This window comes from Hevea brasiliensis, chromosome 9 (genome assembly GCF_030052815.1).
Source record: "Hevea brasiliensis isolate MT/VB/25A 57/8 chromosome 9, ASM3005281v1, whole genome shotgun sequence".
NCBI classification, from domain to species: domain Eukaryota; kingdom Viridiplantae; phylum Streptophyta; class Magnoliopsida; order Malpighiales; family Euphorbiaceae; genus Hevea; species Hevea brasiliensis.
Genome location: NC_079501.1, coordinates 97,934,270 through 97,958,328, shown reverse-complemented (window position 1 = coordinate 97,958,328; position 24,059 = coordinate 97,934,270). Strand labels below are relative to the sequence as shown.

The 24,059-nt window shown below is 38.1% G+C and overlaps 1 long non-coding RNA gene across 1 annotated transcript in view; it reads right to left on the bottom strand.

The window, feature by feature from the left end:
• Positions 1-399: 399 nt before the first annotated feature.
• Positions 400-24,059, bottom strand: part of LOC131183325 (uncharacterized) — a 115,006-nt gene continuing 91,346 nt past the window's right edge. The window contains exon 3 of the long non-coding RNA XR_009151450.1: positions 400-417. This is a non-coding gene — a long non-coding RNA (uncharacterized LOC131183325). The remainder of the gene's footprint in view (positions 418-24,059) is intronic.

Here is a 24,059-nt window from a genome sequence, read left to right as displayed (position 1 = left end):
CCTTTGAGGCCTGTAGTAAGCCTAACTATTCACTTAACCCAACTCTAAGGCCCATTTGGGCCCAATTTCAAGAAATCAACCGAACAGAGTCCGGCCATAAAATGGACCTTTCAACGGGGAGTTTTTGACTCACCCGACCTGTAAACACAATAAATACTCAATTGGGAAGCTCAGCTCACCCTCCACATACTCATCAGCATAAAAATAAATGGGAGCTCAGCTCCCTCATCCAATCCATCAAACATGCACAGAATATTAAGTTTACAGGTACAAAATAATAATTTAGTTTACAGACCCATATCAAATAAGCATTCCTAACACATGCAGAAATTCTGAGATTTAACAAGTTTATACAAATATTAATAATCGACCTGCGAGGAAGAAAGCAGGTTAACCTCAAAAATATCCTCCTGTGGCCTGGAAAAATATTGAACAGGAGTGAGCGTTCGACTTAGAGAGTAAAATATCAATTTTAACCATAATCTCTATAACTATCTAAAATTAATGCACCCTGTAGAGTGAAATGCAACACCAGCAATAATTTCACATCATAACATCAAAAAGGTAATTTGGAGCACTCACGCACCCGATAATATCAATCATAATATATATGGGAGCTGATCCCCTATACAGCTCTCTTAATTCCAACTGTGCCAGCGAAGAACTCAGCTCGGACTTCCACTTAATAACCAAATCGGGGTCCCAGCGAAGAACTCAAGCCGTGTCTACCCCGAAGGACCGGGTCCCAGCGAAGATCTTAAGCCGTGTCTACCCGTCCTATCCATAGTCCACACCACATCACACGCACGCCAACGCACGTACACTGCTCCAAATTACCACAACAACATACATGGCACTTTCACAGTTATAAATGCAACATAAATCGTGCCTAAAGTTTATCTACATAGATATATGCATATAAGTGATGCATTAGCATGCTTGAACATATAATAATAATGAAATTACAATTAAAATTAATATTTTACTCAAAGACTTGACAACGGTCACTGTGGCGGCTGGGCGGAGGAAGAAGGCTGTCCCGGCTCACTTGACAATTACATTATAATTATTTAATACAAATGACTCAATACAATTCAAGAAAAGACCAAATACGTTCTAAGTCGTGCCGAAAATCCGGCAGAGTCTCCCCTATAACCTACCCAACCTGCAAAAGGGCCCAAAACACACTTCTATATTCACAACCCATATATCTACAACTCAATCACATCACATAGCCCCTCCTGGGCCCATCAAATCAGTCATCCATCACAATATGTAAAATTTCAATTTAGTCCTTATAATTTACCATTTTTGCAAAAACTACCCAAATAAGCTCTAAAAATTCTAAAACTTTGCCCCGCAGTCCTTAACGATATTACTAGGCTATTGCAAAAAGAATCATAATTTTCTGAGCTACCACAAATATTTTATGGATTTTTAATCCTATTTAAGCACTAGAAAATTACGAAAAAGCAAGGTTCGGGTTTACCTTTGCCGATTCCGACTCCGGGGACGCGCTCGGGACATCTGACAATGGGGGGGTAGCCAAAACCTCGGTCCAATTCGGAGACTTTTCCGGTAACGGGTCTGTCTGGCCGGAAATTCACAAACCCGGTCAACTGTCGAATTTCCGCGAATTGAGGATACCTACACGAAGCCCACAACACGGGGGTTAGTATATAAATTTTTCAGAATTTTCTAAGTTCATTTAATGCTCGGAAAGACACTGCGAAGTTTCATGGGACCCACCGAAAAAGATGTCGGAAAAATTCAAAATTTATGTCGCTGCGAAGCTCTGGACGAGTGGAGCGCTCTGGTACTCTCGGTTTTCTCGTGGGATTCACGGTTTGTGAGAAATCTAGCCCGAAAGTTAAAATGGGCTAAAACTTCCCGGACAAAAATTGGACAAACCGCTCGATGGATTTCGGTGTTCTTGGTGTCTATGAAATGTTCTCGACGAGTAGATGAGTTTAGATACAAGACCCGGTCATATTGGTGGCCGGATCGGCCGTATTTTGGCCGGGAAGGCGAACGGTCATACGGCCGCGCTGCCGCTCGGAGCCGTTTTCGGCGTTCCAGCGCGCCACCATGGGGAAGGGCGAGGCGACGCGACGGCGGGGCGGCAGAGGCGGCGCGGCAAGGGGAGGAGGGAGGAGAGAGAAAAAGGAGAGAGAAGGGGAGGAGGAGAAACGCGCGCGGGAGAGGAAGAAAAGGAAGAAGAAGGCCGGTCCGATTCGACCGATCCGATCCGGTCTGGTTCGATTCAACCGGTTCGATTCAGAATACAAAATTTTGAATTTTTACTCTGCCTCGGGACCGAAAACGAGGTCCAAAAATTCCGAAAAAATTCCAGAAAACTCAGAAAAATTCGTGGACTCAAAATATATTTTTAGTTTTGCCACGTGGTCTTTAAATAAAATTTTTAAAAATCATCAAAGTTTATATTTTCGGAAAATCGAACCCGATTTTTAAAATCCGAAAAATCTCAAATAATTTCTTAAAATTTAAATAAAATAAAAATATTAATAATACTCATAAAATAATAAAATTTAAAATTTTGGGGTGTTACATGTCCCAGCTCACCTGACAATTTCATTGTAATTATTTAATATCTTTGACTCAATACAAGTTTAGAAAAGACCAAAGACACCTTAAGTTGTGTTGAAAATCCGGAAGAGTCTCCCCTATACCTATGACCTACCCAACCTACAAAATGGTTCAAATAACACTTCTAAACTTAACCAATATCTCATCATCATTATATGGCCCCTCCTGGGCCCTCCAAACCAAGCAATAATCACAACACCAGACAACTCAATTATAAGATTTCAAAACTAATATTTTTCAAAAACTATCCAAACTAATTTTAAAAATTCTATAAACCTGCCCCGCGGTCCTTAACAATATTATAAGGCTATTGCAATAGGAATCGTAATTTTTTTATCATCCACGAATATTTTATAAATTTTATTCTAACCCAATATAAGGCAAAAATTGAGTATTGTAGAGTTTGAGTTTACCTATGCCAAATCTGACAACTGGAACGCGTCCAGAACGTCTGAAAACAGTGGGGTAGCCTATAATCTTGACCCGGTTCTGAAATGGTTCTAGTAGCTTATCTGCTCGGCCCGAAATTACAGATCCGAGTGACGATCGAATTTTCACGAAATGAAAGTATATACGCGAAGTCCACAATACCAGGGTTAGAATAATAATAATAATAATAATAATAATAATAATAATAATAATAATAATAATAATAATAATAATAATAATAATAATTTGAAAATTAGGGATATTACACCAATTATTAAATATATAAATATCATATATTTATATTTTAGATTTATAATAAATTGGGTCTATACAAAAGTTTTCCATTTACAAGATAAAAACAACATCATCACCATATAGGTTAGAAGAAGCAATATAGCATTCATTTAATTCTATTTAAAATTTTTTGAAATATTAAAAAAATAAAAATTTCTTTTTACAATCTTTTTATGTTTGTAATTAAAATTTTTACTAAAAAAAAGAATGAATAAAAAAAATATTATAAACATGAAAATAAAAAAAAAATAATAATGTATACTTTACTGATGTGCCTTGTGAAGGAGAGAATGAAATTAATTAGTTATGAAAAATAAGAAATTTTGTTGGAACAAATTGAGAAACAAGAAATAACTTTGAACCACTAAAAATAAGCCAAGATTAAGCAATATAACACCAAAATCAAACTTCAACTAAATTCGGTTAAAAAGAAAGGATTTCTTTTTGATATTTTATGAAATACGATGCAACAGTAATAAAAAAACAAAAATAAGAGGATAACTATATAATGTAAACTTTGATACGAGTAATCTTGTCACAAAGAATATAATCCTAATAAAGACGTCACACAATAAACTTTTGTGATAAGTTAGAACTTCGCTACAAACAAATACTATTTGATAAGAAAAGAGAAACAACACTTGCTATTGTGATAAAAACTCAAAACACTTTGAGCTTACAAGAATTGGCCTTTATATAGGCTGATTACAAGCACTATAAAGAAAAGATAGCAAGGTTACTAAATAGAAAATTAAATAGTCTTCTAAATAAGAAATAATATTAAATTTTTGAAAAAAAGAACACTTTCGAAATCTGTCTATATATTAATGCACGAATTTGAGGAGATTTGATTAACTTTTCAGCCTTATTTCTTTCCTTATTTGTAAGATATTATACTTTTCTTTTGATTTCTTTGACTTGGTTAATTCCAAACAGTAAATGGGGCCTGTTACACACATATGGGCTTGTTTTCTTCATGGTCGATCCATTATCTTTATTTCAACTTAAGTTCGAATATTTTAGCATGCACCCAACTCACATACCCCATGGATTTGCCAAGTCCTTCTTTAATTCTGAATATAAGCAAGCAAAGTGATGAGTTTGCTCTTAGACTAGTCAATGTGTAACACCCCCGTTTGCATAGCCTGGTAGATTTCACTGTTCCGGTGACCGGTGTCGGTCCGGACAATTAAGGGGATTAGAACCATACTTAAGACAACTAGAGAAGCCATAAACACAAATAATTAGTAATGTTTAATTAGTTAACTATAAATAAGAAAAACAGAACATAAGAGGTTAAACGAGCCAAGAGTCACAGCGATGAGTGACCTCCTTGGGAACGACTGCGAAGTCATTTTAAACTCAAATTTCGAACCGTAAAATGTGACGCTACGGTCCTTAGGACCCTTATGAACACAGTGGAAAAGAGAAAATCACGAAAAAGAACTGTTAAGCCAGTCAAATAATTAGGTCAGGGAGCCAGAAGAAATATGAAATTATTTATAAACCGAGTTGAACCGGTGAGGGGCAATTTGGTCAATTGACCCCGAGAGCTGACTCTGACCTAACTGTTAAATAAAATCGGAGAAAAGAAAATTTCAGAATCGAGAATTAAATTAAAAAACTAATAGAAAAATAGAAAAAAAAAGAAAAAGAAGAAGATGGAAAAGTCAAAGGTGATGACATCATGAATGATGTCAATAAGAAATTAATTAAGTTATTTATTAATTTGGAATTTTTGGTCTTCTAAAAGGGATAAGATTAAAGAAAAGAAAAAAAAAAAAAAGAAAAACCTTATTTTCTTCTTCCTTGGTGCCGCCCACTTTCTTCCCACACTTCCTCCATGAAAATCCTTCCCTTAAGCTTACACTAAGCTTAATTTCTCCTTACCCAACCTTAATAACCCTCATAAAAACTTTATTAGAGCTTGATATTGTAACTTGGGAAGAAGACTACAAGAAGAAAGAAGGGCTAAGAGAGAGATTTGAAGCTTTAAATTGAGGTTAGTATGTTAAACTCCTTATTCTTCCATTTAAATGCATGTGTGATGATTGAAATGAGCTTAGAAATTATGAAATGAAATAAAATCATGGGAGAAGGACTAAACTGAAATTTTGGCCTGGTTGATGGGAGTATGATTGGTATGGTTTGATGTGTTTAAAGGGAATTAAAGATGTTAATAAACTTACATTAGTATGGTGTTAAGATGGAAATGCACCAATTGTGATTGAATGAGTGAGTTAGGGTTTGAATGTTAGGGTTTGTGAACCAAATTTTGAAGAAATGCATAATTGATATCTTTGACCAATTGTGAACTGAAAAATGGTCAATAATGACCAAAGGAAATGTATGGGAAGTGTTAGAATGGAAGACAAATTCGTAGGTCAATTGGTCATGCTGCTGGCAGCATGACCAAACCTTCTTTGAAGGACCAAAACGGGAATTTTACAAGCCCAATTGATATGCCACCAATTAGGGATGAAAATAGACATAAAAGGACATAATTTTCATTAAGGAACCATGGCCAAAAACTGACTAAAACTTGGTGAACCAATTGACCAAAGTGAAATGAGAGCAAGCTGCCATTGCACCAAACTGACCAAATGAACAGTAACTGTTCATTTGGTCATAATTCGAACCATACAGGTCAAATTGACCTGAAATTTTATCAGTAATTAGATAAGACATAGATATAAAACTTTCATGAAGAACACTACCCCAAATTATGCCATTAACCTAGTCAAATTATTGAGCAAAGTTGAGTTATTAAACCTGCAACTCTGCAGAATTGCCATTGAGTAGTAAAGTTCCAATGGCTATAACTCTCTCTAGAAAACTCCGATTTAGGCGATTCTTAAACCGATGGAAACCTAAGACATAGTAGAACATTTCGTATGAAGGAAATTAGACCAAATTATGGACTTAACTTGATCAAATTATTGAATGAAGTTGGACCAAAAATCTGCCAGAACCATAGTTGCAGTATGAACAGTGCACATGAACAGTAACTGTATTTTGGCTATAACTTGAGCTACAAAACTCTGATTGCGGTGATCCAAAAATGAGAATATACTTAAGGCAATAAGGAACATTTTCTATGAAGGAAGTTTTGACAAATTCCAACAGTAGATTGACCAATGGAACAGTGCAACTTTGGAGCACTAAAACCGAAAATTGACAATTTTGCCAAAATGACCTAAGCTTTGAGAAAATGACCAAAACCAATAAGTTTAATGACCAAAATGTGGTATGTGGGTGAAGTTGGAGTTCCCATACCTATTAAGCCTTAAAAAGTCAACAATTTGACTTGAATAGTATAGTGAATAGTAACCCGAAACACAAAAACTTCGAGAACGTCGAATTTATCTCAATAGAGTCAGTTAAAATAAAGTGAAATTTATTTTTGGATTTATGCTAAGTTATGGTACTGAGACACTGTGAAATTATGTGTTTCAGCTGAAAAAGACTTGGAAGCCCTGAAAGACTGAGTCAAGGCCTAGAGGCGACTCCAGTCAGGTTTGTGCACAATAAATCCTATTCAAGCATTTTACCCTTGAAAAAAAATTTGATTTAGTACGCATTATAAATTTATGAACTTTTGTGTTGCCACCTTGTGATCAAATTGCAACTTTGGAAATTGATTTGATTTTTGTATGCAATATTTGAATGAAATGTTTGAAATGGATTTTTGATTCACACTTAGCATGACAGTTACTTATTATTCCTCCTCCATTTATGGGGTTGAGATCGTTTATTTTCCTCCCTCTCTGGCTTACCAGTTGAGGTCAAGATCGGATGAGTGCTCATTAGCTAGCTAGCCACCTCCCTCATTGATTTCGATTAATGGAGTTGAGATTGCTTTGTCGTGGTGTACAACACGGCATTGATCGGAAATTTTGTGTCATGGCTTAAGTTGTGTGTGACTTTGGCAACACTGTGTTTATGAAATTATTTGACTAAACTGTGTTTAATAGATTATTTGACAAAATGATGTTATTATGAACTTTAACAATTGTGAAATGTGATTGAGAAACATTTAAATTGTGTTTGGTAATGAATAATTTATTTATTGCATTTTAAATTTTTATTGTGCACCACTGAGTATTTTTATACTCAGCGATAGCTTATTTTGCTGTCGCAGATAAGAGCAAGGAGAAAGCAGCAGAGTGAGCTGCTGTTAAATCGAGGACTACTCTGATCATTTTGTACGGGTATTATTTTATACCCTTGTAGATAATCTTGATGTAAATATAGAAATGTTATTTGTATCAATGTAAGTTGAGCAGTTGTAAATAAATTGTAATGATATTATTTTGGACTTTCTTCTATAAATTTAATATTTGTACATATGAAATTCCTACTTTATGCTTTGTGAATGGAATTATTAACTATTCTGAGATGATAAATTTGATTTGGATTGTGGAACTGTTTTGAAATAAATTGATTGGAGTTGAATTGTGATTTATTGGAGGTTGGGAGTTGTGAAATATTTTTGGAAGTGCTTTTTACAAGTCTTTGAAGAACTGGTTTCTCAAAATACAGAGGGAACTCTGTCAAAATTTTTATAAAAATTGCGGCAAAATTTAAAATGGAAAAAATTTTTATTAGTATTTAAACTTGAACAAATGATTTTAAATTCTTATCAAAATGCTCACCACTTCCAAAATGTAAGAAAATTGTTTTAAAATCCCTTGTAGGGTACTTAATGAGTTATCGGTAGGTGAAGTTCGGTAGTTCATTAAGTATTCTACGGGATCATGTTATGCCGTACGGAGGGTTAAGGTGTGACACAATGAGCCCTCCTACATCATGTCATTATATGACACATCATTTTCGCCTTGTTGATTAGGATTTGCCCTCAAATCTAATTTTTTTTCCATCTTCAAAATCATCTTCTAAGTAAGGAGAAAGATCCCTCACATTGAAAGTATATATAACCGTTAAGTGTGGCCCACAAGATTGAAATTAATGGGTTCAAATGGGCCTTTTTTAATTTTGGTCAAAAAAAGAAAGGTATCTAATGGTAATATTGAACTAGTGGAAGCATGATTATTGGGCATTAGAACCTTGAATTTAAAAAATTATTTCTAAGGTTATATGCACCATACCAAGTTTCTTATGAACCTAATCAATTTTGAATGCCCAATTACGTATCAAAACATATTTTAGCATGTATTAAAATTTCATTTGCCATTAAAGATCATGAATTAACATTTAATTCTATCAAACCCTAACTAAAAGAGGGATTTTTAGGTACTAACCTCTTGATGTATAATTGATGCAATCTTAGGATGTTTTTAGGACCCCAAATGTTGTCCTTTTAGCTTGTCTACCACAAGCACACCAAGAAGCAACTATGGTAGTCCCAAATTTTGCCTCTCAAGCTTTGCCAACCACTTGAAAATGGGGTTTAGTGCTTTAGTGAAGGTTAATGGGTATTTAGGACACTAAAAACCTTTTTTAGCAATTTTAATTCAAAGAAAATAAGGTATTTTTCTTTGAATCAAGTGAGAAAAGAAGAGAGCAGATGGACTCACCAATGCACCATCCACTTTGAAGAGAGGAAGAACAATTGATTTCGTGTCATACCTTACCCCTCTGTAAGGCATAACATGATCCCGTAGAATACCTAATGAACTACCGAACTTCACCTACCGATAACTCATTAAGTACGCTATAAGGGATTTTAAAATAATTTTCTTATTTTTGATAAGTGGTGAGCATTTTTAATAAGTATTTAAAACATGTAATTAAGTTGAAAGCTAGTTGGAAATTTTGGCCCATTTTATTTTTTTTGCAAATTTTATAAAAATTTTGACAGAGTTCTGTCTGTATTTTGAGAAAATAGTTCTTCAATACTTGTAAAAAGCACTTCTAAAAATTTTTCTCAACCACTACTTCAATTTCACAATCAAACTCAATCCATTTCAACAACTCCACAATCATTTCAATCAATTTCTCAAGTTCAAAATTCAATAATCCTCAAAATACTAACAACATTTCATTCAAATTAAATAAAATAGTTCCTCTCATATTTTATTAGAGACAAAATAATTTATATATATATATATATCATTACAAAATTTACATCAAAGGAATTTCAAACTAAATTTTTATTACAAACTTCACACAAACTTTGTACAAGCTGCTCAAGACCCATTTTACATGTCCATACATTTATGTGCAATACAGACATCAAAAGAAATATTTACAGTTAGGGTATAAATTATACCCGGTGACTTCAAGCTGATAGCTCCTCACACCTCAACAATTTCGACCGCTACTCCTCTAGTCTCAGATTCTGACAAAGAATAGAAGCTATCGCTGAGTACTAGGACTCAGTGTTGCACAACATACTAAAATAATCTTTATACAAAACTTAAATCATATTTATTCAAAAATATGGCAGAACATGAGAATTAAGTACAAATCATGCATTATGAGAAATAATTTACAAAAGTTATACGTTATGCACAAACCTCAAGCGAGTCGCCTCTTGGCCTCCACTCGGTTCCTCGGGTTCTTTCTCGGTATCATTTTCAACTGAAACACACAATTTTACAATGTTTCAGCACTAGAACTTAACATAAACCCAAAATAAATTTAGCTTCACTTTTACCTAGCTCTAACATGCTAAATTCGACGTTCTCGAAATTTTTGTGTTTCGGGTTACTATTCACTATACTATTCAAGTCAAATAGTTGACTTTCTAAGGCTTAATAGGTATGGGAACTCCAACTTCATCCACATACCACATTTTGATCACTAAACTTGTTAGTTTTGGTCATTTTCTCAAAACTTAGGTCTTTTAGGCAAAATTGCCAATTTTCAGTTTTGGTGTCCCTAATTGTACTGTTTCATTGGTCAGTTTATTGTTGGAATTTGGCAAAACTTTCTTCATAGAAAATGTTCCCTATTGTGTCAAGTTTATTCTTCTTTTTGAATCATCCCAATTGGAGTTTTGTAGCTCAAGTTATAAGCAAATTACATTTACTGTTCATGCTACAGAATTTTGTTCTGGCAGATTGTTAATTCCAATTTCGTTCAGAAATTTGATCAAGTTAGGTCCATAATTTGGTCTAACTTTCTTCATATGAAATGTTCTACTATGCCTTAGGTTTCCATCGGTTCAAGAATCACCTAAATCGGAGTTTTCTAGAGAGAGTTATAGCCATTGAAACTTTACTATTCAAATGGTAAATCTACAGTCTGCAGATTCAGTGATCCAACTTGGCTCAGTAATTTGATTGGGTTAATGGCATAATTTGGGTTGGTGTTCTCCATAAAAGTTTTAGATATATATCTCATCTAACCATTGGTAAAATTTCAGGTCATTTTGACCTGCCTAGCTCGAGTTATAACGAAATGAATAAACACTGTTCATTTGGTCAGTTTGTGCAGGGCAGCCTGCGATTTCTCAACTTCAGTCACTTTGTTCAATAGGTTTTAGTCACTTTTTGGGCAGGCTTCCTAAATGAAATTTGTGTCATTTAGTGCCTATTTTCATCCCTAATTGGTCCCATATCCATTGGACTTGTAAAATTTCATTTTTGGTCCCTCAAAGGAAATTTTGGTCCCTCAAAGGAAATTTTGGTCATGCTGCCAGCACATGACCTTATCCAATCTGAATTGGCTTTTAATTCCAACACTTCTAACACACCTCATTTGGTCACAAATGACCATTTTTCACTTCACATTAGGTCAAATATATCATTTACCAATTTCGCCAAAATTTTTGCCTCAAAACCCTAGGTTTCAAACCCTAACCACACTAATTCATTGTAATTAACTAATTCAAAGCATATAAACACAATCTTTCAACTCATTCAAGCATTTTAACATGTTTAACTCAATTAAACTCATGCAAATCACTCTCCCCTCCCTGCTGGATGAATTTCAGTCTAGTCCCTCCCACATAATTTTTTTTTATTTTAAGTTTATTTACAAGTAATTCAAGCTAAAAACACAACAATTAATCTCAAACTTTCAATTTGATGTGCTTACCTCAACTTTGATATCCAATCTTCAATTTTTCTCCTCTTTTCTTCTTTCTTTCTTGTTAAATTTCTTTCTCAAGGGAAGGGAATAAGGTTTTATGGAGTGATTATGGAAGAAGTTAGGATTTGGTAAGGGTTTCAAAGCTTGAAGAAAAGCTTTAATGGAGGTTTAACTATGGAGATATGAGGGAGAGGGAAAGTGACATTTTGAAGAAGAAGACTTTGTGTTTTATTTTTTTTTTCTTTTCTTTCTTTATGTCTTTTGTCTTATGGAAGACCCAAAAATCCATTTAATCAAATTATTAATTATGGGATTTATGGCATCATGCATGATGTCATGCATGATGTCATTTCCCTACACCTTTTTCATTTTCCTTCTTTTTTTCTTTTTTTTTTCTATTAGTTCTTTAATTTAATTTTCGATTCCAAAATTTTCTTTTCATCGATTTTATTTGACAGTTAGGTCAGGAGTCAGCTCTTGGGGTCAATTGACCAAATTGCCCCTCGCCGGTTCATCCCGGTTTGCAATTAATTCCATATTTCTTCCGGCTCCCTGACCTAATTATTTGACTGGCTTAACAGTTCTTTTTCGTGATTTTCTCTTTTCCACTGTGTTCATAAGGGTCCTACGGACCGCGGCGTCACATTTTACGGTTCGAAATTTGAGTTTAAAATGACTTCGCAGTCGTTCCCGAGAAGGTTACCCATCGCTGTGACTCTCGGCTCGTTTAACTTCTTATGTTCTGTTTTTTTTTGTTTATACTTAACTAATTGGACATTACTAATTATTTGTGTTTATGGCTTCTCTAGTTTTCTTAAGTGTGGTTCTAATCCCCTTAACTGTCCGGACTGACACCGGTCACCGGAACAGTAAAATATACTAGGCTATGCAAATAGGGGTGTTACAATTCTCCCCCCCCCCCCTTAAAATAAATTTCGTCTCGAAATTTTACCTGGTATCAATCTTTGAACAGCTGTGGGTGCTGTCTCCTCATGTCCTCCTCTCGTTCCCAAGTAGCCTCCTGGCCCGAATGATGGTTCCACAGTACTTTTACCAATGGTATCTGCTTGTTCCGTAGCTGCTTCACCTCATAAGCCAGAATCTTAATGGGTTCTTCTTCATATGTGAGGTTTGGATTCACTTCAATTTCCTCTACTGGTAGTACATGAGATGGGTTTGATCGATACCTCCTCAACATAGACACATGAAAGACATTATTTATCTTCTCCAACTCTAGAGGTAGTGCCAACCGATATGCCAAAGGACCCACTCTTTCCAGAACCTCATATGGCCCAATGAAACGAGGACTTAGTTTCCCCTTTCTACCAAATCTCCTAATTCTCTTCCAAGGAGAAACTTTGAGGAAAACTTTCTCACCCACTGCATACTCAATATCCCTTCTTTTCAAATCAATGTAGGACTTTTGACGGTCTGATGTAATCTTAAGTCGATCTCTGATCACCTTGATTTTCTCTTCGGTTTGTTAAACACTTTCGGGTCCAATCATCTTTCTTTCACCCACGTCATCCCAACACAACGGGGTTCTACATTTTCTGCCATACAAAGCTTCATATGGAGGCATCCCAATGCTTGATTGGTAGCTGTTGTTGTAAGCAAACTCAATCAAAGGTAAGTGTGTATCCCAACTGCCCTCAAACTCAATCATACAGGCCCGTAGCATGTCCTCCAAGATCTAAATTACCCTCTCAGACTGGCCATCTGTCTGTGGGTGGAATGCAGTACTAAAGTTCAATCTAGTTCCTAGGGCTCTCTGAAGACTACCCCAGAATCTAGAAGTGAACCTAGGATCTCTGTCTGACACGATGGATACTGGCACTCCATACAGTCTCACAATCTCATCGATGTATAACTTGGCCAATCTTTCTAAACTGTAGTCCATCCGGACTGGCAGAAAATGAGCAGACTTAGTTAGTCTGTCGACAATGACCCATACTGCATCATGACTCTTCTGTGTCCTCGGAAGTCCCATCACAAAATCCATTGTTATTCTTTCCCATTTCCATTCTGGTACTGGTAGTGGATGTAACAACCTAGTGGGTACTTGATGCTCTGCCTTCACTTGCTGACAAGTTAGGCATTTGGATACAAACTCTGCCACACCTCTTTTCATACCCATCCACCAGTAATGCTCCTTTAGCCCCCTATACATTTTTGTGCCACCAGGGTGCATGGCAAAAGGAGACTCATGTGCTTCCTTCAAAATGATCTGCCTCAAATTAACATCATTAGGAACACATATTCTGCCCTGGTGTAGCAATAGACCATCATCACTGATTGAGAATTCTGGTTTCTTGCCCTTTCGGACTTCTTCCATCAGCTTCTGATACTTCTGATCATTCTGAGCTGCCATTCTGATATGATCAATCAATACTGGCTATACATGCCATGCAACTGCTGTCTGCCCATCATCATTAATCTCTAAGTTGGCATGTAATGATCTCAACTCATGTACCAAAGATAAAGGAGTAACCCGTAGACTTGCCATAGTCTTGCGACTTAAGGCATCAGCTACCACATTAGCTTTCCCTGGCTGATAGTCTATCAGACAATCATAGTCTTTTATTAACTCTAACCATCTCCTCTGTCTCAAATTCAGCTCTTTTTGGGTGCCCAAATACTTCAAACTCCTATGATCTGTGTAGATGTAACACTTTTCCCCATATAAATAATGTCTCCAGATCTTAAGAGCGAACACAATGGCTGCAAGCTCCAAGTCATGTGTGGGATAATTCCTCTCATGCGGTTTTAGCTGACGTGATGCATAGGTAATGACATTTCGATCTTGCATCAATACACAGCCTAACCCATTATGAGAAGCATCACTATAAACTGTATATTCTTTACTCGGAATAGGTAAAGTCAGGACTGGAGCTTCAGTCAAACATTTCTTCAATTCATCAAAACTCTGTTGGCATTTATCCGTCCACTGAAATTTCACATCTTTTCTAAGCAGCTTGGTCAATGGAGATGCCAACATGGAGAATCCCTTCACAAATCTACGGTAGTATCCACTAAACCTAAAATCACACTGTGACATTTCTGGGTGGCCTCCAATTAAGGACAGCTTTAATCTTACTTGGATCTACCTTAATGCCCTTTTCTGATACTACATGCCCCAAGAAAGACATCTCCTTCAGCCAAAATTCACACTTCGACAATTTGGCATATAGTTGTTTCTCCCTCAAAGTCTGCAGTACAATCCGCAGATGTCTATCATGCTTTTCTGCATTCCTCGAATAGACCAATATATCATCAATGAATACCACAACAAACTGGTTGAGGTATGGTCTGAAAATAGTGTTCATTAGATCCATAAAAGCAGTCGGAGCATTAGTTAACCCGAATGGCATAACCAAAAACTCATAATGGCCATAGAGGGTTCTGAAGTCAGTTTTTGGAATACTTTGCTCTTATACTTTCAGCTGATAATAACCTGATCTCAGGTCAATTTTGGAGAACACAGCTGCACCCCTCAACTGATCAAACAAGTCATCAATGCGGGGCAATGGATATCTATTCTTTATTGTCACCTTATTCAACTGTCGATAATCACAAGCGGAGAGTGCCATCTTTCTTCTTTACAAACAACACTGGCGCTTGTCGACACCATATTTTGGCTGATCCCCGAAATCAATAAACTTCAAAACCGATCCCCAGCACTGAGTCTCCCTTTGCCAGCCAATCACATTTCCGATCTCTCTTTGCCGGACAACCACATTTTCGATCTCTCCTCAAAAGGAATCGAATCAATACCAAGTCCCCATATCATTTAAAGCCTCACCGATCTCTCAAACCAATTGTCAAGTCTCCTGACCAGTAAATTACATTTCCGATCTCTCTTGTCAAACGAAATTGAACCAACATCAAGGCCTTCATGCCACCAGTCTTATTGCCGATCTCCCTTTTAAAAGTTTGGGGATAATCGTCTGATAAAGTTAAGGTTCCAATCCGTTTAATGATGATTCCGATCTTAAGTGTTCAAATCAAGTCCCAATTTTAATCAAGTCCCGTTTAGCGTTTGTTCTCAGCCGATCTCATGCTTACAATGTTTTCCGACCTCTTACACTTGGATTAATAATCGCTTTTAGTTATTGTAATATGTTCAGACAATCAAGTGCTTATGCAATTCAGATACTTTTCGATTCCATTCATTCATTGAACAAAAAGGGAATTTCATTTCATTTCAAATCGAAACATATACAAATCATTCGGCTAGAGGATCACCTCCAGCCTGTTCTACATTTTGTTCACCCCCTTTATCACCTTCGGCCTCCTCCTTGCTATCCTCTTCATCTTGGGGAGCCAGGTCCACCATCCAGGAGAAGTCCTTCTCGGGATAATGCTTCTTGAGCTCGGCCAAGAGATCCCCATGAGCATTCACATAAGCACCGGCCTCCCTTATCACTGCCTCTTCTTCTTTTGCTTTAAGCTCTTCAGTGAGGCGAGCAACTTCAGCAGCTCAGAGCGCCCGAACCTCTTCAAGAACATGAGCCTGCTCGACCATCTTATCCTCGTAGAATTTCATCCGCTCCTCAATTTCAGATATGTAGTTTTGGGCGGACAAAAGTTGAGATCGAAGGGAAGCAGCTTCCTGACCCACCTTCTTGACATCTTGCCTCAAGCGGTGAGCCTTCTCCCGAATAATATGTTGGTTCACCAGACTCTCAACGCTAAGGCTCATAGTTTGCGTCAGGATATCGTCGAGGCTGTTCAGGGTTAGCCTATCCCAATCCTCCCGAAGGCAGATGGAGGACCCCAAGACCTTAGCGAAACCCGAGTTTTTTCGAACCGTGCGGTTCTTCTCCAGCGAATGGATCAGGATTTGGGCACCGCGGGAAAGGGTCCTCACAGGTGGTTGGGAAGGACCCCCTTCCACACTCGAAGCAACTAGAGGGGGCAGTGGTGGCTCTTCTTGACGAGGAGGGGACCGAACCACTTCTATGTCAGGGATCGGCTGTCCCGAGGGTTGAGATGAGCCTCCTTCCATCTCCCCGGGATCATGCTTGAGCGTCTGAAGTAGCTCGGAATGATTCATCTCCCGCACCTTTCCGAAGACCTCTCTCTTCCGCTTCCGGCTCTCCTTAGAAGCCTCGCCGCTTGCCATACCTGCACAGAGAAAAGGTCAGTGAGATCGCTAAGGCCCAAAGATCAGAGATATAGAAAGTCTGGCCGAGGTCGAGAGTCAAGCCCGCGTTCTTGGCCAGTGACCAGCTGCATAGTCCAATGATGCAGTTCGGCTGTCACTGCATCTAAACAAGAGAATTTCTGTCTGGCCGCTTGATCTTTCAGTTCCATCACCATTAGACCCTCTTCCCTATTCAGGGTGATGCGCTTCGGAAGTAAGGGGCCCTGGTGTAGCCAGCAACGTGGGAAACCCTCAAAGCCATTTGAAATTTTGCTCCTTAGAATAAAAAAGTGATTCTTCCAATTATTCAGGGAGGAGGGCAGATCGGTAAAGAGCCCGCAATGTGGCGTTGCCTGAAAGAACCAGTACTCATCGTCCTTTCGGCGAGTTAGCCTATGTAGCTCTGTGAATACCTTCGCCGTTGGACTGAGTCCTTTGGCTCGGCAAAGGCCTCTGAAGGCCACTAGGATCAGCCATGAGTTCGGGTGAACTTGGGCTATGTACACTTGGTGAAATTTTAGAACTTCCTTGAAGAAGTCGTCAAGAGGGAATCGTTGCCCGGCTTTTAGTTGCTCTTCGTATACCATGATCATATCATTCTCTTCGAACAAGTGATCGGCTCGAAGATCGCCGTGACACTTAATGAGTTCGTATGAATCGGGCTGAATGTTATACTCTTGGCTGAACGACTGCAGGTCGGTTTCTTGAAGGATTGATGGCAGCTCGTCTATGGGAAGGTTTTCTCTCCCTGAAGAATGTGTTTACCTCGAGGATGCTGCTTGACCGCGGGCTGGAATGGAGGTCCTAGGGGGTTCAGACCGCCCGCTTGTTCCGACTAGCTCTACCTCATCTGACGACCACGAGACCTGAATAGAAAGGGGGCTTGCCGCTCTCTGACCCTCGGCGCCGCTCATTTTCAAAGAAAAGAGGAAATTTAAACTAAAAGAAAGATCAAAACCCTTACCGGAGTGTGATCGGTGTCGGAAGAACTTGAAAAAACTAGAGGATTTTGGAATCGCTCAGGTCTCGTGGTCGTCAGATGAGGTAGAGGTAGTCCAAGGGAGGAGAAAGCCATGTACAGGTACTGAGGAAAGTATTCGAGAGACTCAGGAAATATCAGTTGAAACTGAACCCTGCCAAATGCATATTCAGAGCTAGATCTGGGAAATTGTTGGGATTCATAGTGAGCAAGAAGGGAATAGAAGTTGATCCAGACAAAGTCCGAGCCATTCAAGAGATGCCATCCCCAAAAACAGAAAGGGAGGTGCGCAGTTTCCTAGGGAAGTTGAACTACATATCAAGGTTCATTTCCAATCTCACCGCTAAAGTTGAGCCTATTTTTAGACTACTCCGAAAGAACAACACCACTCAATGGGATTCAGTTTGTCAAGAGGCTTTCAAGAAAATCAAGCAGTACCTGTCCAACCCACCAGTATTGGTTCCATCGATGGCAGGAAGGCCGCTGATTCTGTATATGGCAGTCCAACAAAGCTCAATGGGATGTGTTTTGGGGCAACATGATGATACCGGCCGAAAGGAGAGGGCTATTTATTACCTAGGCAAAAAATTCAATGATTGTGAGTCAAGATACTCTTTCTTAGAGAAAACTTGCTGCGCGTTAGCCTGGACAACAAATCGCCTCAAACACTACATGTTGAATCATAAGACATGGCTCATCTCCAGGATGGATCCTATTAAGTATGTATTCGAAAGCCCATTCATGCCAGGAAGGATAGCCAAATGGCAGGTCATACTCTCACAATATGACATTGTCTATATGACCCGGAAAGCAGTCAAAGGTAGCATGATCGCTGAAAACCCTATCCAGGATTATGAAGCTCTGGATTTTGAGTTCCCTGATGAGCATATTAATGAAGTAGACTGCGGAGAAGAAGAGCCAGCTGATGTATGGGAAATGTATTTCGACGGAGCTGTCAATTTGTCCGGTAATGGAATCAGAGCTGTATTGGTATCCCCGGATGGAAAACACTTTCCTATAGCTATCAAGTTGAAATTTGACTGCACCAACAACGTCGCAGAATATGAAGCTTGTGTGATGGGTCTACAGGCTGCCATCGAAATGAAAGTCAAGAAGTTGGAGGTATATGGAGACTCAGCCCTGATCATTTATCAAGTCAAGGGAGAATGGCAAACTAAGGATCCGAAGCTAATCCCATATCAGAAGTACTTACTGGAGCTTATTAAGAAGTTCGAAGAAATCTCTTTCACTCACCTTAGTCGAGACAAGAATCAATTTGTAGATGCCTTAGCCACCCTGGCTGTTATGGCTCAAATGGAAGAAGGGCAGATGACTCAGGTATTAAAGATTAAAGCAAGGAGTGAGCCGGCATACTGCTTCATGATCGAAGAAGAACCTGATGGTAAACCTTAGTACCATGACGTCTTGCTTTACATCAGAACCAGAGAATTCCCCTCAGGGGCGAGCAAAAACGAAAAGAGGATGATTCAGAGATTAGCATTGGGATACTTCCCCAGTGAAGAAACTCTATACAAAAGGAGCTCTAACGGTGAATTATTGAGATGTGTTGATGCAAAAGAAGTGAAGAGAATCCTTTTCGAGACTCATGAGGGAAACTGTGCAACCCATGCCAATGGGCATATGATGGCTAAGCAAATCATGAGACGGGGATATTTTTGGACTACCATGGAAAAGGATTGCGTCGAGTATTTTCGAAAGTACCATAAGTGTCAAATTTACGCGGATCCGATAAATGTTCCGCCTCACCAATTGTTCAACCTTGTTTCACCATGGCCTTTCGCAATGTGGGGCATCGATGTGATTGGTCCATCAACCCTAAGGCATCCAATGGGCATAGATTTATCCTGGTGGCAATCGATTATTTTTCTAAATGGGTCGAAGCGACATCATATGCCCACATTACACAGAACACATTTCTCAAATTCCTCAGAAATAATATCATCTACCGGCATGGCCTCCCCAATGAAATCGTCACTAACAACGCCAAGAATTTGAATGGTCCAAAGATCCAGAGATTATGTGATCAATACAAAATCCGACATCTCAATTCCTCACCATATCGTCCCCAGATGAATGGAGCAGTGGAAGCTGCAAACAAAAATCTCAAGAGAATAATCCAGAAAATGACAGTCACTTGTAAGGATTGGCATGATATGCTTCCCTACGCCCTTTATGCATACCGGACTTCTATAAGGACATCAACTGGGGCAACCCCATACTCACTGGTTTACGGGATGGAAGCTATACTACCCATTGAGGTAGAAATTCCTTCTCTACGAATTCTGAAAGAATCAGGGATTGATGAGTCAGAATGGATCCAGTCAAGGTTGGACCAATTAAATTTGCTAGATGAGAAAAGGCTAGCGGCAGCTTGTCACGGCAGTTATACCAAAGAAGAATGGCCAGGGCATTTAACAAAGGTGTTCGCCCACGTGAATTTCAACCAGGGAACCTAGTCCTGAAGAAGGTGCTTTCGAATCAAAACGATCCCCGGGGTAAATGGTCACCAACCTACGAGGGACCCTATGTGGTTAAAAAAGCATTTTTTTGTGGGGCATTGATCTTGACCCACATGGACGGTGAAGAATTTTCAAGACCTGTGAATGCCGACACCGTCAAAAGATACTATGCCTGAAAAAAAAAAAAAAATGAGTAGGGGTGAAAACCCGAAAGGGCGCTCTTAGCAAAATGTGTGAAAGAAGGTGAAAAGCCTGGAAGGGCGCTTTCTGTAAAATGAGTGAGGGATGAAAACCCGAAAGGGCATCCTGAAAGAGCGAGCAAAAAAAAAAAAAAAATCTAGGGGTGAAAACCCGAAAGGGCATCCCAAGAACCAAAAGGGAGAAATAAGGAAAGGGGCAAGAAACCAAGGATGGAAATAAACCGTCACGGCATGAGGCTTCAGAGTACTTGAAATAATGGCAGTTAAGAGACTTCAAAGCTAACTACAAGGAATGTGTGAGATCTATCCTTGTACCCTTTTTCTTTGAAACTGTACCTTTGTTTCTTAAAACCATAATAAAGTCATACTTTCTTCGCGTTTGTCTCTTTGCTTTTATCTTTCCCGTATACTCACTCTTTAATATTGTCCTTCTTCAACCTCTTTATCTAATGTGCTATTAATTAGTTAAAATTTTGCCATGAGATTAGGATTTGAAAATTGATAACCTCACGTACTTTGCTGTGAGATTTGCAAGGAATGGGCTAAAAAAAAAAAAAAAAACTAGGGGTGAAAACCTGGAAGGGTGCTTCTAGTCAAATGGGCGAAAGGAAAGTGAAAACCCGCAAGGGCGCTTTTCACAAAATAAGAAGAAAGTCGAGAACAGAAAAGGGGCATCCGAAGAAATAAGTAAGGAAAAGGAGGTCGTAGGTCAAGTCTTGTAACTTGTCCTCCATTAATCATTAGCCTTCGGGATCCTGTTAAGTACACTTCGTCGTGGAGGAACTCCTCGTGTCGAGATTAGACTTGCTTTGTAAGTTGATTTTAATTTTCCTGCATTTTAAATTTCTTGTCCATCAACCTCTGGTTCCTTGATCTAAGTTGATTTTAATTTTCCTGCATTTTAAATTTCCTGTCAATCAACCTCTGGTTCCTTGATCTAAGTTGATTTTAATTTTCCTGCATTTTAAATTTCCTATCAATCAACCTCTGGTTCCTTGATCTAAGTTGATTTTAATTTTCCTGCATTTTAAATTTCCTGTCAATCAACCTCTGGTTCCTTGATCTAAGTTGATTTTAATTTCCTGCATTTTAAATTTCCTGTCAATCAACCTCTAGTTCCTTGATCTAAGTTGATTTTCCTGCATTTTAAATTTCCTGTCAATCAACCTCTAGTTCCTTGATCTAAGTTGATTTTAATTTTTCAGCATTTTAAATTTCCTGTTAATCAACCTCTGGTTCCTTGATCCAAGTTGATTTTAATTTTTAAGCATTTTAAATTTTCTGTTAATCAACCTCTGGTTCCTTGATCCAAGTTGATTTTAATTTTCCTGCATTTTAAATTTCCTGTTAATCAACCTCTGGTTCCTTGATCCAAGTTGATTTTAATTTTCCTGCATTTAAATTTCCTGTTAATCAACCTCTGGTTCCTTGATCTAAGTTGATTTTAATTTCCCTGCATTTTAAATTTCCTGTCATTCAACCTCTAGTTCCTTGATCTAAGTTGATTTTAATTTTCTTGCATTTTAAATTTCCTATCAATTAACCTCTGGTTCCTTGATCTAAGTTGATTTTAATTTTCCTGCATTTTAAATTTCCTGTCAATCAACCTCTGGTTCCTTGATCTAAGTTGATTTTAATTTTCCTGCATTTTAAATTTCCTGTCAATCAACCTCTGGTTCCTTGATCTAAGTTGGTTTTAATTTTTCTGCATTTTAAATTTCCTGTTAATCAACCTCTAGTTCCTTGACCCAAGTTGATTTTAATTTTTTAGCATTTAAATTTTCTGTTAATCAACCTCTGGTTCCTTGATCTAAATTGATTTTAATTTTCAAGCATTTTAAATTTCCTATTAATCAACCTCTGGTTACTTGATCCAAGTTGATTTTAATTTTCCTGCATTTTAAATTTCCTGTTAATCAACCTCTGGTTCCTTGATCTAAGTTGATTTTAATTTTTCAGTATTTAAATTTCCTGTTAATCAACCTCTGGTTCCTTGATGTAAGTTGATTTTAATTTTTCAGCATTTAAATTTCCTGTTAATCAACCTCTGGTTCCTTGATCTAAGTTGATTTTAATTTTCCTGCATTTTAAATTTCCTGTCAATCAACCTCTGGTTCCTTGATCTAAGTTGATTTTAATTTTTCTGTATTTTAAATTTCCTGTCAATCAACCTCTGGTTCCTTGATCTAAGTTGATTTTAATTTTCCTGCATTTTATATTTCCTGTCAATCAACCTCTGGTTCCTTGACCCAAGTTGATTTTAATTTTTCAGCATTTAAATTTCCTGTTAATCAACCTCTGGTTCCTTGATCTAAGTTGATTTTAATTTTCAAGCATTTTAAATTTCCTGTTAATCAACCTCTAGTTCCTTGATCCAAGTTGATTTTAATTTTTCTGCATTTTAAATTTCCTGTTAATCAACCTCTGGTTCCTTGATCTAAGTTGATTTTAATTTTTCAGCATTTAAATTTCTTGTTAATCAACCTATGGTTCCTTGATCTAAGTTGACTTTAATTTTCCAACATTTTAAATTTCTTGCTATCAACCTCTGGTTCCTTGATCCAAGTTGATTTTAATTTTCTAGCATTTTAATTCCTGTTACCAATCTCTAGGTCACTAACCTAAGTAGGCCTTAGTTTCCTAACCTTGAATACCCAATCGCCCAAAATATGGGTCTGAATCTTTACATAATTCCTACATGGGAAAATTTTTCCCTTCAATAGAAATTATGTAAAGAGGGGCAGCTGTCGACACCATATTTTGGCCGATCCCCGAAATCAATAAACTTCAAAACCGATACCCAGCACTGAGTCTCCCTTTGCCAGCCAATCACATTTCCGATCTCTCTTTGCTGGACAACCACATTTCCGATCTCTCCTCAAAAGGAATCGAATCAATACCAAGTCCCTATATCATTTAAAGCTTCACTGATCTCTCAAACCAATTGTCAAGTCTCCTAACCAGTCAATTACATTTCCGATCTCTCTTGTCAAACGAAATTGAACCAACATCAAGGCCTTCATGCCACCAGTCTTATTACCGATCTCCCTTTTAAAAGTTTGGGGATAATCGTCTGATAAAGTTAAGGTTCCAATCCGTTTAATGATGATTCCGATCTTAAGTGTTCAAATCAAGTCCCAATTTTAATCAAGTCCCGTTTAGCTTTTGTTCTCAGCCGATCTCATGCTTACAATGTTTTCCGACCTCTTACACTTGGATTAATAATCGCTTTTAGTTGTTGTAATATGTTCAGACAATCAAGTGCTTATGCAATTCAGATACTTTTCGATTCCATTCATTCATTGAACAAAAAGGGAATTTCATTTCATTTCAAATCGAAACATATACAAATCATTCAGCTGGAGGATCACGTCCAGCCTGTTCTACATTTTTTTCAGCCCCTCTATCACCTTCGGCTTCCTCCTCGCTATCCTCTTCATCTTGGGGAGCCAGGTCCACCATCCAGGAGAAGTCCTCCTCGGGATAACGCTTCTTGAGCTCGGCCAAGAGATACCCATGAGCATTCACATAAGCACCGGCCTCCCTTGTCACTGCCTCTTCTTCTTTTGCTTTAAGCTCTTCAGTGAGGCGAGCAACTTCAACAGCTCGGAGCTCCCGAACCTCTTCAAGAACATGAGCCTGCTCGGCCAGCTTATCCTCGTAGAATTTCATCCGCCCCTCAATTTCAGATATGTAGTTTTGGGCGGACGAAAGTTGAGATCGGAGGGAAGCAGCTTCCTGACCCACCTTCTCGACATCCTGCCTCAAGCGGTGAGCCTTCTCTCGAATAATATGTTGGTTCACTAGACTCTCCATGCTCAGGCTCATAGTTTGCGTCAGGATATCGTCGAGGCTGTTCGGGGTTAGCCTATCCCGATCCTCCCGAAGGCAGATGGAGGACCCCTAGACCTTAGCAAAACCCGGGT